We start from the raw sequence: 16,369 nt of genomic DNA, 5'->3' as shown, positions 1-16,369 counted from the left end.
GGACAAGTCACTGAACCCCAGCCTCAGTTAAAAAAAAAAAATTGAATTAATAAATAAAACTAAGAATTGGTTTTATGAAAAAGCTAATAAAATAGAGAGACCTTTGGTAAATCTGATTAGAAAAAGGAAAGGGGAAAATCAAATTGTTAGTCTTAAAAATGAAAAGGGTTAGTGATGATCAATTTACACCTCACTAGCAATAAGATTTAGAAATATTTAAAGGACATTTTTAAGCAGCAGTAAGCAATACTTAAAATTAAATGCTGCTTTTTTGCCATTGTGATTTCTCATTTCTTCCATATAGAAAGATTTATATAACCCATCTCCTTCTGATAGTGTAATACCCAGGAGTTAAACATGCTAGATCACTCTATCCTTTTAAGGAATTAATTTAAATTTCCTGCTTTCACCACCATTTAAGCAGGAATCACCAAAATACGCATACTATATTTCTCATGTGGTAGTGGATAAAATGATTTTGACAAAATAATCTTATACATGTGAGATGAATTTATTATTGCAAGCCTAGGTTATTAAGTTTTCAAATAGCTCAGTTACCAGGCTAAAGTGTTAAAAGCTCCACCAGAAAATGTTCTCTCTTCTAAAATTTAACTATCTGAATCAGAAGGGTGCAAAGTTTTCTGAGGGTCAGGTTGGAAGTGGACATGTATGCAAAAATCCACAGAAAAAGTACATTCTTATGAATTACCTTTCAAAGTTACTTCTTTGTTCCCTGGTCCCAATTATTATGATCTTTTCATTTGCATTAGTTTGTATTGAAAGAAAGCTTTGTGAACATTGTAAAACTTTGAAAACATTTAAAATGTGTTTCCAAAGCTAGGATAAGGGATTTACAGAGTACCAAAAAAGAATGAAGATTCTCCTCTTCTGCTGTTTGATTGTTCTATCAAGAAATCATTCAATTTATATTAAATCATAAGAAATGGTATTATTTATTTACCCCACATTTAAGCGTAAAAACATTATATTATCAAATGTAATATTTAATGTTTTAAGTGTTAAAGAGTTTTCACTTTTGGTTAAGTTATTTGGTTATTTTGGTTTAACATATGTAGAATAATTTGGTTAAACATTTATAGAATAATTTGGAAATCAGAAAATTGATAGTGTAGCCTAACATTTATTGGGGAGATAAAACAGATAAAAGTGACACGAACATTGCTTTGTAGTTTCAGGGTAGTAGACCTACAATCTGGTAATTAATTCATTAACCAAAGATAAACCAGTTTCTATTATTTTAAAATAGAAAATGGAAATAGAAAAATAGAGAATGTATGAATTTTAAGATAGCGCTTATTTTTAAAAATTATTTATTTGGGTTTGTCAGTTCTACCTTTTTTGTACAGGAATGGTACACCGAAAGCAAATCCAAAACCAGAAGCTTGTTCTGAACAGCTGATTTGGGATGTAGAGGGCTTATTACAGTCTTTCTGATTTTCAATTTGTTGATAACATGTAAGTCTAAAAAAAAAAAAAAAAGTAAAATAAGTCTGCATCACCCAAAATAAAAAATATATGCAACAAATCTTTATGTATCTCAAATATTAGACATTTTAAAATTTTTATTGTTTTAATAAAGTCTTTAATAAAGCAAAACTAATCATTCAACTGAGATGTAATACATTTGTCTTCAGAGATATAGTACTATAGAATTGTAGGCTTAAAACTGAAAAGGCTTATTAAGGGCATTAAGGATAATCTTTTTATCAGTTAAATAACTAAATCCCAGAAAGCATACAATTGTTCAAGCTCATACATAGAGTGAGAGGGATGATCTTTCCCCAGGACTTCTGCCACCAAATTGAGCATATTTACCCCTGCAAACTGCCTGTGAATTCTTAATGTTGCCTATTAACATATATGATTCTTTTTCATTAGCACTCACATGAAGGTATCCAAGATATAATGTGATTTTCCCTAAACCTTAACTTTAGGTCTCTTACAAGTGAGAGATGTCTGCAAGACATTAAAAAAGAAATAAACAACAACAAAACCCACTGCCTCTATCAATGTACATTATTATTATTATATTATATAATTTGTGAAGATCAAATACTAAAATGTATGTAAAACATTGGAAAATCTTAAAAACACTATTAAAATGGCAGTTATTATCATTATTACTTCTGAAAATTCTGATATCAGACTTGTGTGGTTCTATCTCATATCTTTTTTGGCCGTGTTGTACTTAACTTCAATAACTTAAGTTGGTCATTTGCTCAATTTCTTCTTAGGATCCTTAAGTATGAAACAGAGGTCTATCCTCAAGAGGTTGCCTGTTTGCCCAGGGCTATTCTGAACATGTGGCAGTTGGAAGAGCTGGAATTTTCCAGGGACTTTGCCAGACAGTTGTTACATTATGCAAGTATAAAAAATAAATTCACTTTCAATTTTATGGAGGAAAAATTCTTTTAGATGCAATTACTTAAAGACATTTAGAATTATGTTAGCACTTACAGAGGATAACCATATTGCTGAGCATACTGCTCAGCTGTCCATCCATACACATCTTGGATAGTGGGATCAGCATTATGGTGAAGAAGAAGATTGACCAAATCTGATGATTCCTTAGTGACAACAATCATAAGGGCCGTTCTAAAATAACAAAGAAACAATTCATTTTTAAAACTTTAAACTAGTCACATTTAATCATGTTTCTGGACATATTTCAATAAGAAGATATCTCATATCCTTTAGTCTTAATACATATATGCAACATGAATACATACTGATGGAGAGAAGTACTTTGATTGCTCAAGTGCAGCATTACAAATGATAATGAAAACCAGACAGAAAGATGGAAAAGAGAACTTTTTTGTCCCCTTCCAATTTTAGTAGGGATTGTGAAATTAATCATAATAAAAAAAAGGAGAGTGTGTCAATGTTCCTTGTGTGACACAATTAAGGAAATTCAGTTTGTTTACTGGCCTGAAAAGTAAAGTGGAAGCTCTTTGAAAGGGGTAGCTAGGTGGCACAATGGATAGAAACCCAGCCCTGAAGTTAGGAGGACCTGAGTTCAAATTTGGGCTCAGACACTTAACATTTCGTAGCTGTGTGACCCCGGGCAAGTCACTTAGCCCCAGTTGCCTCAGACAAAAAATAATTAGAAACAATCTTAGCAATTTCATTAAATTCTTACTCCAGTGCCCCATCATAATGTAGAAGTAACAATTGGTTGTCTAAAGCAAAATCAGATGAAGCTCTTTTATGTCTTAACTTTCTGAAAGTCTTTGAACATGAAAACAGCAATGAACTTTCTTGTTTAGGGGAACAGTTATGTAAATTTAGAAGAATTAATTGCCAGAAAGAGAGCACCAATTGATTTGGAGAAAGATAATTAACTCACAAAGTCAACTTATTAAAATTCAGATTCTTAAGGAGCTGAACAAGTGGAACGAATATCCATGTTGATGAAAACACAAATGTTTTCTGAAATACTTCTGAAGTACTGAGTTTATTGTATGCTGGATGATGCATGGGCTTTTTGATAAGCTAGTACTGATGAAATATCAGTGATATAAGGGAAAGATTTGCTATCCCTGGACTACTTAGTTATAAATGATAAACAACTTGATTCTGTTAAAGGTTCAGTTAGTGCAAGAAGAATCCTCACTGATGAAATCATAGATTTAAAAAAAAAACTATTTATTTTGAAGTATTAATAAGCTCTTTCTAGCAGATAGAAATATTAATTTTTTTCTCTGATCCTAACTCTCTAATATCAGATCTAAGAAAGGAGAAAAATTATGTTTGGATGGGAATTAAAGGATCATGAGAGATATTGAAACTGATGGAATCATAAACTTTAGTATTAGTAGTTAATATTATCATATGTCTAAAAAGGTGTTTGTTTATTTTTGTTAACATCTAGTTCAGCAGTGAAGATGGCGAAGTAAATAGTAAATTATTTTAAGTCTTCCGCATTAATCCCCAAATAACATAAAATTGCTCCCCAATGAAACTTCTATAATAGCAGAACCATCAAAAGGATGGAGTGAAACTATCTGTGAGTTTAAGAATCTTGGAAGATTGGCAGGAAAGATCTCCCTTGAATAAACGGGAAATGCAGTCCAGAACAGGAAGCATCTCAGTAAACCTACAGCAGGCTCCACCTCAGCAAACCAGCAGTAGATTCTGAGTGTCAGTCAGAGAAGTAGCAGTTTAACCACTTGTGGCTGCCTGTGTGCTTAATTAAGTACCTCTAGGTTTGAAATTGACCTCTTTTCCTAGGGCTACACTGAAATACATGAGTTCTGGCCCCTGGGGGTTTCCTGTTTACCAGGGAGCTATCCTAAAAACTTGGAGCTGAAGTTTGCCTGTTCCCCTGGCCATGCTGAAGTACATGGGAGGTGCTGGTGGTAGCTTTTGCCTACCAAGCAAGCTGTAAGACCCTGAGGGCCTCCAGCAGTGCTAAAGGATGAGCAAAAGAGATCTGACCATAGAAAGTTATTATGGTGACAGAATAGATGAGGGCAACTATATGAAAACATCTATGGGCAAAACGCCAATGAAAAGTTCTTATTTTTTTTTGCCCTTGAATTATATGATTTTTAAGCTACTTTTTGAGCTCTCCTAAAAGTCCTTTCTGGGCCTGAAACCATTTTCTCTTTTTCTTTAGGGTTGGGGTGGGGTAGAGTAGCTGACACTGCTGGAGGCTTGTTACTGGTTACTTTTTACTGAGCCAATGTCTGAGTGTTTGTGCCTGCCTTCTTCTAAGGCTTTTTCTGCACTTTTCCAATATATATATATATATATATATATATATATATATATATATATATATATATATATATATATATATATATATATATATATATATATATATATATATATATATATATATAACACACATATTTATATAGATCTATATATCTATATACACATACAGACACATACATGCAAATTAATAGCAATGATCTGCAATGACCAGCTGTAAATTCCTTTCCTATTCTGAGTAGTACAATGATCCCTATCTACTCTGAAGGACTAAGGATAAGAAATTGACCTTTCTTTTTTTCTCTCTCCTTCCTTCCAATCCTGCCTTTCTTTATCTTCCTTTAAGTTTTTTTTTTCTATGAAGAAAAAACAAAAAGGATTTCATTAGGATCTCATGCAAAAGGGCATGTTCATCAGTAGGAGTACTAACTTTACTTTTCTTATAGATTGTTCTTGTTATTGTTGCTGTTGTTTGGGGCTTTTTGTTTGTTTCTACAATGGGAGAGATCTATGTTTTCTTTCTCATCTATGGAAATGTTTTGCATAACTTCACATGTAGTTTCTTAATAGGAACTGTGTGTAGGGACAGAGGAGAGAATGTGGAACTCACATTTTTGTTTTGTTTTGTTTTTTCATTTAATTTTATTTATTTTTAATATTTTTATTTTTAAAATACATGTATAGTTTCAATATTCAACATAAAAAATATTGTGTTCCAAAACTTTTCTCCTTCTGTTTCCCTCACCTATCCCCAGTTAGCAAGAAATTCAAAATCTTAAACATGTGCAATTCTTCAATACACATTTTCCAATTATTATGCCGCAAAAGAAAACCAGGTCAAAAAGGGGGAAAAAAGAGAGAAAACAAAAAGGAAGCAAACAGAAACAACAACCAAAGTGAAATACTATGTTGTGATTCCCACTGAGTTTCCATAGACCTCTCTCTGGGATGCAGATGGCTCTCTTCATCATAAGACCTCTGGAACTGGCCTGAATCACCTTGCTGTTGAAAAGAGCCATTTCTGTCAGAACTGATCATTGTATAATCTTGCTGTTGCTGCATACAATGTTCTTAGTTTTACTCACTTCATTTAGCATCAATTTATGTAAGTCTCTCAAGACCACTCTGAAATCATCCTGCTGATTATTTCTGATAGAACAATAATATTCCAAAAATTTCATATGCTATAACTTATTCAGCCATTCTCCAACTGATGGACTCAGTATCCACTTCATTGCCACTACAAAAAAGGCTGCTACAAACATTTTTGCCAACTTATGTCCTTTTTTCCTTTTTGATGATACCTTGGGGATACAGGCCCAGTAGGGGCATTACTTGTTCAAAGGGTATGCCCTTTGAACATCGTTTCATATTACTCTTCAGAATAATTAGATCCGTTTACTTCACCAACATACCCTCCAATACTTATCATTATCTTTTCCTGTCATCCTAGTCAATCTGAGAGATATGTAGTTGTATCTCAGAGTTGTTTTAATTTGCATTCCTCTGACCAATAATGAATTAAAGTGTCTTTTCATATGACTAGAAATGGTTTTGATTTCTTCATCTGAAATTGTTCATATACTTTAACCATTTATCAATTTGACAATGGTTTGTATTCTTATTAATTTTATTTGATTTAATTCTCTCTATATATTTAGAAATATGGCCTTTATCAGAGCCCTTGGAAGTAATTTTTTTTCTCAGGTTTCTGCTTTCCTTCTTGTCTTTATTGGCTTTGTTTGTACAGAATTTTTTTGTGTGTGCAGAAAAATTTTAAATCACATTAATTTTAAATTAAATTATCCATTTTGTATTCCAGAATGTACTCTAGTTCTTCTTTGGCAACAAATTCTTTCCTTCCCCACTGAACTCAGATTATTCTAATTTGCTTATAGTAACACTTTATGTCTAAATCATTAATTCATTCAACTTTGTCTTGGTATAAGGTATTAGGTTAGGATCAATCATTTTTCTTTTTTTTTATGATGTCTTTGGAAAACAGGTAAGTAGAGACACTGCTGGTTCAAAGGATATGCACAGTTTGATAGCCCTTTGGGCATAGTTCCATATTGCTCTCCAGATTAGTTGGGTCAGTTCACAACTCCATCAGTAATATATTAGTGTCTCAGTTTTCCCACATTTCATCTAACATTCATCATTATCTTTTCTTGTCATTTTAACCAATCTGAGAAGTCTGTAATGGTACCTCAGAGTTGTCCTAATTTACATTTCTCTGACCAATAATTATTTTGAACATTTTTTCATATCACTAAAAATGATTTTAATTTCTTCATCTGAAAATTGTCTGTTTATATGCTTTAGCTACTTATCATTTGGCGAATGGCATGTCTTTTCTATAAATTTGGAAGTCAAAACTTGTAAAAAGAAATGAAAAGGTTTAAATATAACTGACAAATAAGAATAAATAAATTTTCAAAAAGAGATTATAGGAACTTATTACTCAGATAATACAAAATGGTCAAATAGTATTTATACCAGGAATAGAGAGCTGTCTGAATATCAGAAAAAACTAACAGCATAATTGACTATATCAATAACCAAACTAACAGAAATCATATAATTATCTCAATATATGCAGACAAAAACATTTGACAAAATATAATATTCATTCATATTAACAACAAAAAGAGGATGTAGTAATAAATCAATATAATAAAGATGACAATACTCCCCAAACTAGTCTATTTATTTAGTGATATACTAATCAGACTCACAAGGAATTATTGTAATGACCTAGAAAAATAACAACAAAATTCATATGGAAGAATAAAAGGTCCAGAATTGCAAGGGAACTAATGAAAAAAAAAGTCAGATGAAGGTGATCTAGGTGTACCTGATCTAAAGCTATATTATATAGCAGTAGTCACCAAAACCATTTGGTATTGGCTAAGAAATAGACCAGTCGATCAGTGGAACAGATTAGATACAAAGGACAATAAAGGGTACATCTACAGCAATCTAGTCTTTGACAAACCCAAAGATACCAACATTAGGGATAAAAATTCATTATTTGAAAAAAAAACTGTTGTAAAAACTGGAAATTATTATGGCAGAAATTAGATATAGATCCATCCTTAACACCATATACCAAGATAAGATCAAAATGGGTCCAGGATTCAGGCATAAAGAATGAGATAATAAATAGATTAGAGGAAAAGAGAATAGTCTACCTTTCAGACCTGTGGAAAGGGACCTTTATGTGCCAAAATGTTTGTGGCAGCTCTTTTCGTAGTGGATAGAAACTGGAAGATGAATGGATGTCCATCAATTGGAAAACAGTTGGGTAAATTATGGTATATGAAGGTTATGGAAAATTACTGCTCTGTAAGAAATGATCAGCAAGACGAATACAGAGAGATTTGGAGAGACTTACATCTACTGATGCTGAGTGAAATGAATAGAACCAGAAGATCGCTGTACACTTCAATGCTGTATGAAGATATATTCTGATGGAAGTGGATATCTTCAACATAAAGAAGATCCAACTCACTTCCAGATGATCAATTATGGACAGAAACAACTACACCCAGTGAAGGAACACTGGGAAGTGAATGTAAATTGTTAGCACTACTTTCTATCTACCCAGGTTACTTATACCTTCGGAATCTAATACTTAACATGCAACAAGAAAATTGGATTTACACACATATATTTTATCTAGGTTATATTGTAACACATGTAAAATGTATGGAATTGCCTGTCATCTAGGGGAGGGAGTAGAGGGAGGAAGGGGAATATTTGGAAAAATGATTACAAGGGATAATGTTATTAAAAATACTCATGCATATATACTGTCAAAATTTTTATAATAAAGTGACTTTGTTTTCAATAAAAAATAAACAACAACAAGAGCATATAGTAATAAATCAAATTTCCCTAAAAATGATAAATACCATTTATCTAAACCATACTCAAGCATTATATGCAATAGGAATAATGTGGTAGAAACATTTCCAGTAAGCTCAGGAGTGAAATGATGTTGTCTCTTATCCCCACTACTATTCAATATTGTATTAGAAATGTTAGCTTTAACATTAAGAGGAAAAAAAAAGAAATTAAAGGAATTGAGTTGATAATGAAAAAACAAAACTATCATTATTTGCAGATGATATGGCATGTTTAGAGAATCAACTAAAATACTAAAAAGAATTAACTTTAGCAAAGCTGGATACAAAATAAATGCACGTAAAAAAGAATGATATAAATGTGATGACATACCAAAATTTATGAAATGTAATCAAAATAGCATTAAATAAAGGTAAAATTTACTTCTCTAAATTCTTATATCAGATCAATTGAGTACCAAATGGAAATCCTCACAATCAAATATGAGATTCAAGAGATTTAAATTATTAAAAAAATGTAGTGGAAGTTTTTAAATTATTAAAATAAATTGTAAGCTAATAAATCTAATAGCTGCTTTTGTGAAAAATCATTGAGATACATCATTAGTTAATTAGATTTTTTAAAGAGTGTTGAAAACCAAATTCCACTATCAAAAAAAGTATGAAATTATCACCAATGAAGAAATTAAAGCAATTATTGGCAAATATTTTGCCCAATGATGTAGGAAAATATAAATTACCCAGGTTAACAGAACAGAAAATAGAATGCTTAATTAAATAACTGTATCTTAGAAAAAGAAATTGCACAAGCCATTATTGAACGCCCTAAGGAAAAAAAAATTCTCAGTGCCAGATGGGTTGACTTGGGAATTCTAATAAACATTCAAAGAAAACTTCATTCTCTGAGTATATAAATTGCTAGGGAAAATAGATGAAGAAGGAGTCCTGCTAAATTCCTTTCATGCAACAAATATGGAGCTATACCTAAATAAGTAAGAGCTAGATAGAGTAATAAAATTATACACTAATAAAAGAAAATGATAAAAGTTGAAGAAAAGATAGGAAAATTGGGACATTTATGCATTGTTGGTGGAGTTGTGAACTGATCCAACCTTTCTGAAGAACAATTTGGAATTATATCCAAAGGACAAGAAAACTGTGAATACCTGCAATGCTATATCTGTACCCCTATGAGATTATAAAAAAGGGAGAAAACGTCCATGTACAAAAATATTTATAGCAGCCATTTTTGTGATCACCAAATTTTTGTGAAAACTGAAGAAATACCCTGCAACCAGAAACTGGCTGAACAAACTGGTGTATAAATGAAATAATGGAATCCTACTGTGTAATAAGAAATAGTGAATGAGCAGATTTCATACAAACTTGGAAAGACTTATACAAACTTATGTGAAATGAGGAGAAAAAGGAAAACATTGTACATAATATAAAAAATCTCTATATTTAAAACTTTATATAATTACCAACTAAAATTGACTCAACTCTTCTCAGTAACACAATGATCTAACACAAATAGAAAGGACTCTGGAAGGAAAACGCTATTCAAATCCAGTTAAAGAACTGATGGATAGTGGAGTTTGGAGCATATTTTTTCACTTAATTCTTTATCATGTATTTTTTTCCTTTTTATCTATTTATTTGAAAACTAATGTGATTAATGTAAAAATAAGTTTTCTATGATAAAAGCACTTCTCTCACATACATCAACTTGATAAGACAGAGGAGATTTTGAAACTCAAAATCTCGTAAAAGTGAATGCTAAAATTATCTTGACATGTAATTGGTAAAACATAAAATGTTATTAAAAATAAAGTTATTATATTCAAAATAAAAGTTCAGAAAGAAAGTATTAACATTTTATGAAATTTCAACTCAATGAAAATCCAATCTATTACTATTCAATATTTGTAATATTTCGTTCACTGGGAAGTGATCTTTTTTGCTCTTTTGGAATCTTTCCTTCTTTCAAATGCTTTAAAAATTATTCTGAAACATCTCTTGCACTTTTGGGAGGAAGCTTTTTCTCTCATGTTTTTTTTTTTTTTAAATAGGCATCTAGTTCAGGTCTTGCCACTCTTCCTGCAGAATTTTGAATTTGCCTTGCCTCACAGAGAATTTTAGATACTGAACTGAATGGGTTCAAATGTCCCACTATTGGTCATAATTAAAATAGAAATATTGATGATTCTGTTCAATTTCATATTTATTCATTGTCACTCTCCCAGTTTTGTACACAAATGCTGTTAGAATGATCTGGTTTGTCGTCATGCAAAACATCCTACAGGCTTATTGTCTCCTTAATGGCTTTTCATTTCTTTGCAAAGCAATACCAGTCTTCATCTTCTAACTTCATTTTTAAAAAATAAATTGTGTTGTTCTAAGCTTGAGCTAATTTTAGTGCTAACATCTCTTTTTATTGCAGAGATGATATTTCCCAACTGATGCAGTTTCTGGGCTATTTTGGCTTCCTCTTTGGGATAATGGTTTGACTGAAATTCCCATTTTGGAGGGTTTGATAGCTTGTTTAAAAACAGCAGATTTCCCTTTCATATTTAGGCTCTCTCCTCATTTGCATTCATTTTTATCTTAACTCTGGCCAGTCTATGATCTGAATGTACATAACCATCTAATTCTGAAATTATTCCAGCAATGGTAACCAGTCATTTTTGTTTGTTAGGATATCAGTTTTGTGTTTGGGATTGAGTAGTTATAGTTGGGTTTTGTTTTGTTTTTGGTGATATCAAAAAATTTTCTTTCATGCAAATGCTAAGATCAAACAAGATCCCATGACACATTCCACCAAAGAGATACTTTTTTTCCAATAAGTAACAACATTAAGCTAGATGTAAATAATGAAGTATATGGTCATCTAAGGTGTTTGCCAGTATTCTTTAGGATGCTCTGGACAGAGTCCAAATAGAATAGATTGTATATGATGGAAATGATTTCCAAATACTCCTACTTGGAGATGACATTTTGCTGACTTCATGGAAATGATTTCCAAATACTCCTAGTTGGAGATGACATTTTGCTGACTGCATCAAGTCTTGGAACATGAAAAAGTCCCACATTCAGTAAAAAGAGATTGGTTAAAGATTCCACACAGAAAAAGTAGATAAAAGTAAGTATTTCCAGATTCTGTGTAGTTTAATGGGCAGCCCCATCTAGTTGGTTTGTCTATATGTTTGTAGATGTGCTCCTATGTATAGATATACATGCTCACACCAAAGCCTGCATGGGCACTGAACAACAACAATGCACTGGTCTCAAAATTGTTGGGGAAAGGAGAGAAAATTGGATGTCATTTGAGAAACTTCACAGCATTTCTAATGATCACATTGCCACATTTCATAAGCACTACTATTCTTTCAGGAATTATATATATTTTTTAAAATCCCAAATCCAAACACATGATATCAAAAGAATGAAAATTATACATAATTATAAGGATCCATGAACATATATGTGGTGAATATAAATAGATGTAGGCAATAATGACTTTGATGTAGTAAGTGATGTCAAAGATATGCATGAACAGAAAGAGAGGTGGACTAATCTTGTATTGAAAATAAAAATTTGCACTGGTCCTCAAGTATTAAAAGAACCAAGGAAATAATTCAGTATGTTTCCTGGATTCTTTATGAAGAACAATAAAAGTCCTGCAGGAGCAGATTGGATAGAAGGATTAAAAGAAGAATGTGTCATGAGAATTCACATTCTTGATTAAAGATCAAGGGTCCATTCAAAGTATTTCATAGAATTATCATGCTTTTATTTAGTTGCATTTGTCAATGTGCATATTCCTAAGGGAAAGTGAAACAAGTAATAACATGAAATATATGTTATGATCCTCATGAGTGACATTAAGATTATTTCATAAAGAAAATCAATTGAATGAGAGTACAAAACTTTTGTGGAACAATCTTAAATAATTTAAAATCAATAAAGAAAACTGCAAATAGTAATCACCAATAAACAAATGCTTAGTATGCCTATAGGAAGTGTTTTCTCTCTTGCAGAATCATAAATAAGAGTTTTTTCTTTTCATAGGCAGTGTTTTGTTGATATTTTTCACTTCTTTGCAATGATATTCAATTTCAATCACTGTTGTTTACTAAGCATTCCATGATGTAAATTCCATTACTTAATCTTATTATTTTAGAGATGTTCCTTTTTTTATATTTTAAGTTTTAGTTACTGTACCTTCTAGAGTTATCTAAGGCATTCACATTTGCTCCATTCTTTAAGAAAAGTCTGCCATGTTGATGTTATTTCTTGAAATTGCCAGCAAAAGTGGTGTGCGGCCTTCCTACAAAGTCAAAATAAAGATATCATTATATTAAGCAAGAATTCTATATTTAATTCAATTCACCTTATAACATTTTGTGAATATCTTGTGAATTTGCTAATGACATGTTAAGGAAGTATGACACAATGGAACACCAGAGTTAGAAGACCAGAGCATAAATTGTTTATTAATTAATTCCTATGTGATCATAAAGCAAATGATTTCACCTCTCTGGGGCCTAAGTTTCTTTACTTGTAAAATGATACAGTAAAACTAGAGATCACTAGGATTCCTTCTAGCTTAAAATATGTAACAATATTTTTAAAGACAGAAATTCAGAATTTGTTGAGACAGTTTTATATTATGCCATGAGTGTCTTCCATTCTTGTCACTTTCATTTCTTTTTTTTTTAAATTAATTTTATAATTATAACATTTTTGACAATACATATGCATAGGTAATTTTTTTTTTACATTATCCCTTGTATTCCCTTCTATTCCGAATTTTCCCCTCCTTCCCTCCACCCCCTCCCCTAGATGGCAGGCATTCCCATACACATTAAATATGTCATAGTATGACTTAGATACAATATATATGTGCAGAACTGAATTTTTTATTGTTGTTTTTGTTGCAAAGGAAGAATTGGATTCTGAAGGTAAAAATAACCTGGGAAAAACAAAACAAGCAAACAGTTTACACTCATTTCCTAGTGTTCCTTCTCTGGGTGTAGGTCATTGTGTCCATCATTGATCAATTGGAATTGGATTAGATCTTCTCTATGTCACTTTCATTTCATAATCAACTATTGTCCAAGTGAAGCCAAACTTATTTCCATAGACCTCTACTAAAATAAAGCTATATCCTGGTTGGGTTTAAAGTTGACTAGTTATTTTTACCATTCCTCTGGAATGTATAAATTCAAAACAACTACAACCACAACAACAACAAGCAAAACAAATGTTTTAAAAATTTGCCTTAAGAGGGTTAAATCTGGAATAAAGCCATTTGCCTGGTATTTTCCCTCTCTTACCAACATTCCTAGAAAGAAAATGACTCTAAATATGTAGTCCTTAGGATAAAAAAAATGTACTTAAGAATTTGTTCCTGTGAAAATTTTGTCTCTGTGTAGTGATACCTAGTAGGAACAAATTTTTAAAAATCTGCTTTATTATACAAGACGTGAGCTTCTACCTTGTTTTTTGCTTCAATATCAGCTGGGTATTGAAGTAGATTTTTTGCCATGAATTCGTTATGACCAAGGACAACATAGTGAAGTGCAGTGTTATTGTTGCCATCCCCAAGATGAGGATCTGCACCATGTTCCAGCAAGATTGTTCACTCCTTCTGCTGACACTCTATTGCCTGTAGATATAATGTACACAAAGAAATAACAAAGCAATATAAAATTTAGTATATTCAAGCATCATTTGGGATATTTAAAGAAGTTAGTAAAACCTACTAACTTATTTAGTAACTTTAATTTTCTTAATCACAGAAAGAAATCAACATGCATTTCATTGAACATCACGGTTAACTAATACATACCTTTATTAACGGTGTTCGACTGTCATTGTCCAACAAATTTAGTTTGCAATTTCTCTCTACTAAGAGAGATACAACATCTGGATGTCCATTGGCACAAGCCAGGTGAAGAGGTGTTCTACAAAAATGAGAGAGTAATATGATTGTTTGATAATGTACTACAACAATCAAAATTTTACCATTCTTAGGATAATATTCCCTTCTAAATTGTGCAACATTGTTCTCTCCTGGTTCTCTTCCCAAGTATCAGATTGTCTGCTTCTTAGGCTTCTTTGCTTAAGTCCCTTTCTTGATTAACCTCTTAGAATAAGGACAATCACAATCCCTACTCCACTATTCCTTTGTATTTATATATATAATATATATATATATATATATATATATATGCATATATATATGTATATATATGTATGTATGTATATATCTATATCTATATATATATATGTATATATACATATATATGTATGTATGTATATATCTATATATGTATGTATATATCTATATATCTATATATCTATATCTATCTATCTATCTATATATATACATAACACAGGTCTTAATAAAAGCACAATTAATTTTCTGCCTTGAATCTTTCATTCTTCATAGATCGTGTCCATATTTCACCAGCCCAGGGCAGCTAAGTGGCACAATGAACAAGAGTTCTGGACTTGGTGTCAGGAAAACTCTTCTTGAGGTCAAATGTGATGTCAGATAAGTAAAGTTTTGTGACCCTGAGGTTATTTGACCTTGATTGCCTCAATTTCCTATCTGTCAAAATGAGTTGAAGGAAATGGCAAACCATTCCATTAACTTTCCCAAGAAAATCCCCCAATATTCTCAAGTATAGCCTGAGAAAATCGTCTTAGACCTGTAAACAGTTTAGCAGATGGGAATAGTATTTGCTCCCACGTTGCTACTGAACAAGAATACTTTAGCCTGACAAAACGTCAAATGGAGTTTCCAATTCATTAAAAGTGGCTAGGCAGGAAGAGTAAGTAAAGCCCTCTTTTGGGACTTGCTATCCTGACCCTGTCCTAGGTGCTGAAGTGGTTTGATTTCCCGATGGTTAATTGGGATGCTGTTCAGCTACTCCTGTGAAGAGATGTCTTACCTAGGGTTTGGGCTTTCCCTTCTCTCCTTCTAACCCAACCTTTGCTCTTACCGCTTTACTTTATCCAGATCATTTACATCGTTTTTTTCCCAGCAGCAGTAGCTGCTGCACCTTCGCCACATCGCCACGCAAGGCAGCTTTGTGGATCTTCCTGAGGTCCTTGCTCCGGATCAGGTATCCTTCGGTGGGGTAGGGTGTTTGGACCCCAAAGGAACTCGAAAGCTTGAAGGGGAGAGATGGAAATTGCCCCTTCTTCTTGCAGAAATTGAAAATCTTCATTGTGGAAACAGGCTTTAGTCTGAGGAGTCCTTGTTCGGCCCCTCAGCCTACTCAGAAGGGGAATTAAAAGGGGGTATTAAAGGGTGAATTAAATGGAGGTATTAAAGGGAAAATTAAAGTGGAAATAAAGGGAGAATTAAAAGGGGAAATAAAAGGAAAATTAAAGTGTTAATAAAGGGATAATTAAAAGGGGAAATGTCAATAATCCGAGACTCGAGATTTGGGGATCTGTGAGCCGGCAACAGTTAATAACCGATTCAGCCCTAGTGCTGATTGCAATCCTGGCAATGGCAGGAGGGAAAGTGATGCCTTTGTTAGGTCCGAGGTTCACAAGGATACGATAAAGGGTCAAATCACACACTGGTGAGCTCACGGATGCCGAATCAGTTAGCTCTCAGCTGGAGGAGTCCAAAGCCCAAGGCAAGAGGATGGGTGAGACCTGGAGCTCTTGTGTTCGAATCTCGAAACCTGTTTTATTTACTTTTGTAATGAGCAAAGCACTTCCTCTCAGAGCCTGGTTCC

The 16,369-nt window shown here is 32.5% G+C and overlaps 1 pseudogene; it reads right to left on the bottom strand.

Moving 5' to 3' along the window:
- Positions 1-2,474: 2,474 nt before the first annotated feature.
- On the bottom strand, positions 2,475-15,847 carry LOC141543987 (uncharacterized; annotated as a pseudogene).
- Positions 15,848-16,369: the final 522 nt, after the last annotated feature.

The sequence above is a fragment of the Sminthopsis crassicaudata genome, chromosome 5 (assembly GCF_048593235.1).
Source record: "Sminthopsis crassicaudata isolate SCR6 chromosome 5, ASM4859323v1, whole genome shotgun sequence".
NCBI classification, from domain to species: domain Eukaryota; kingdom Metazoa; phylum Chordata; class Mammalia; order Dasyuromorphia; family Dasyuridae; genus Sminthopsis; species Sminthopsis crassicaudata.
This window is presented reverse-complemented; position numbering and strand designations above follow the sequence as displayed.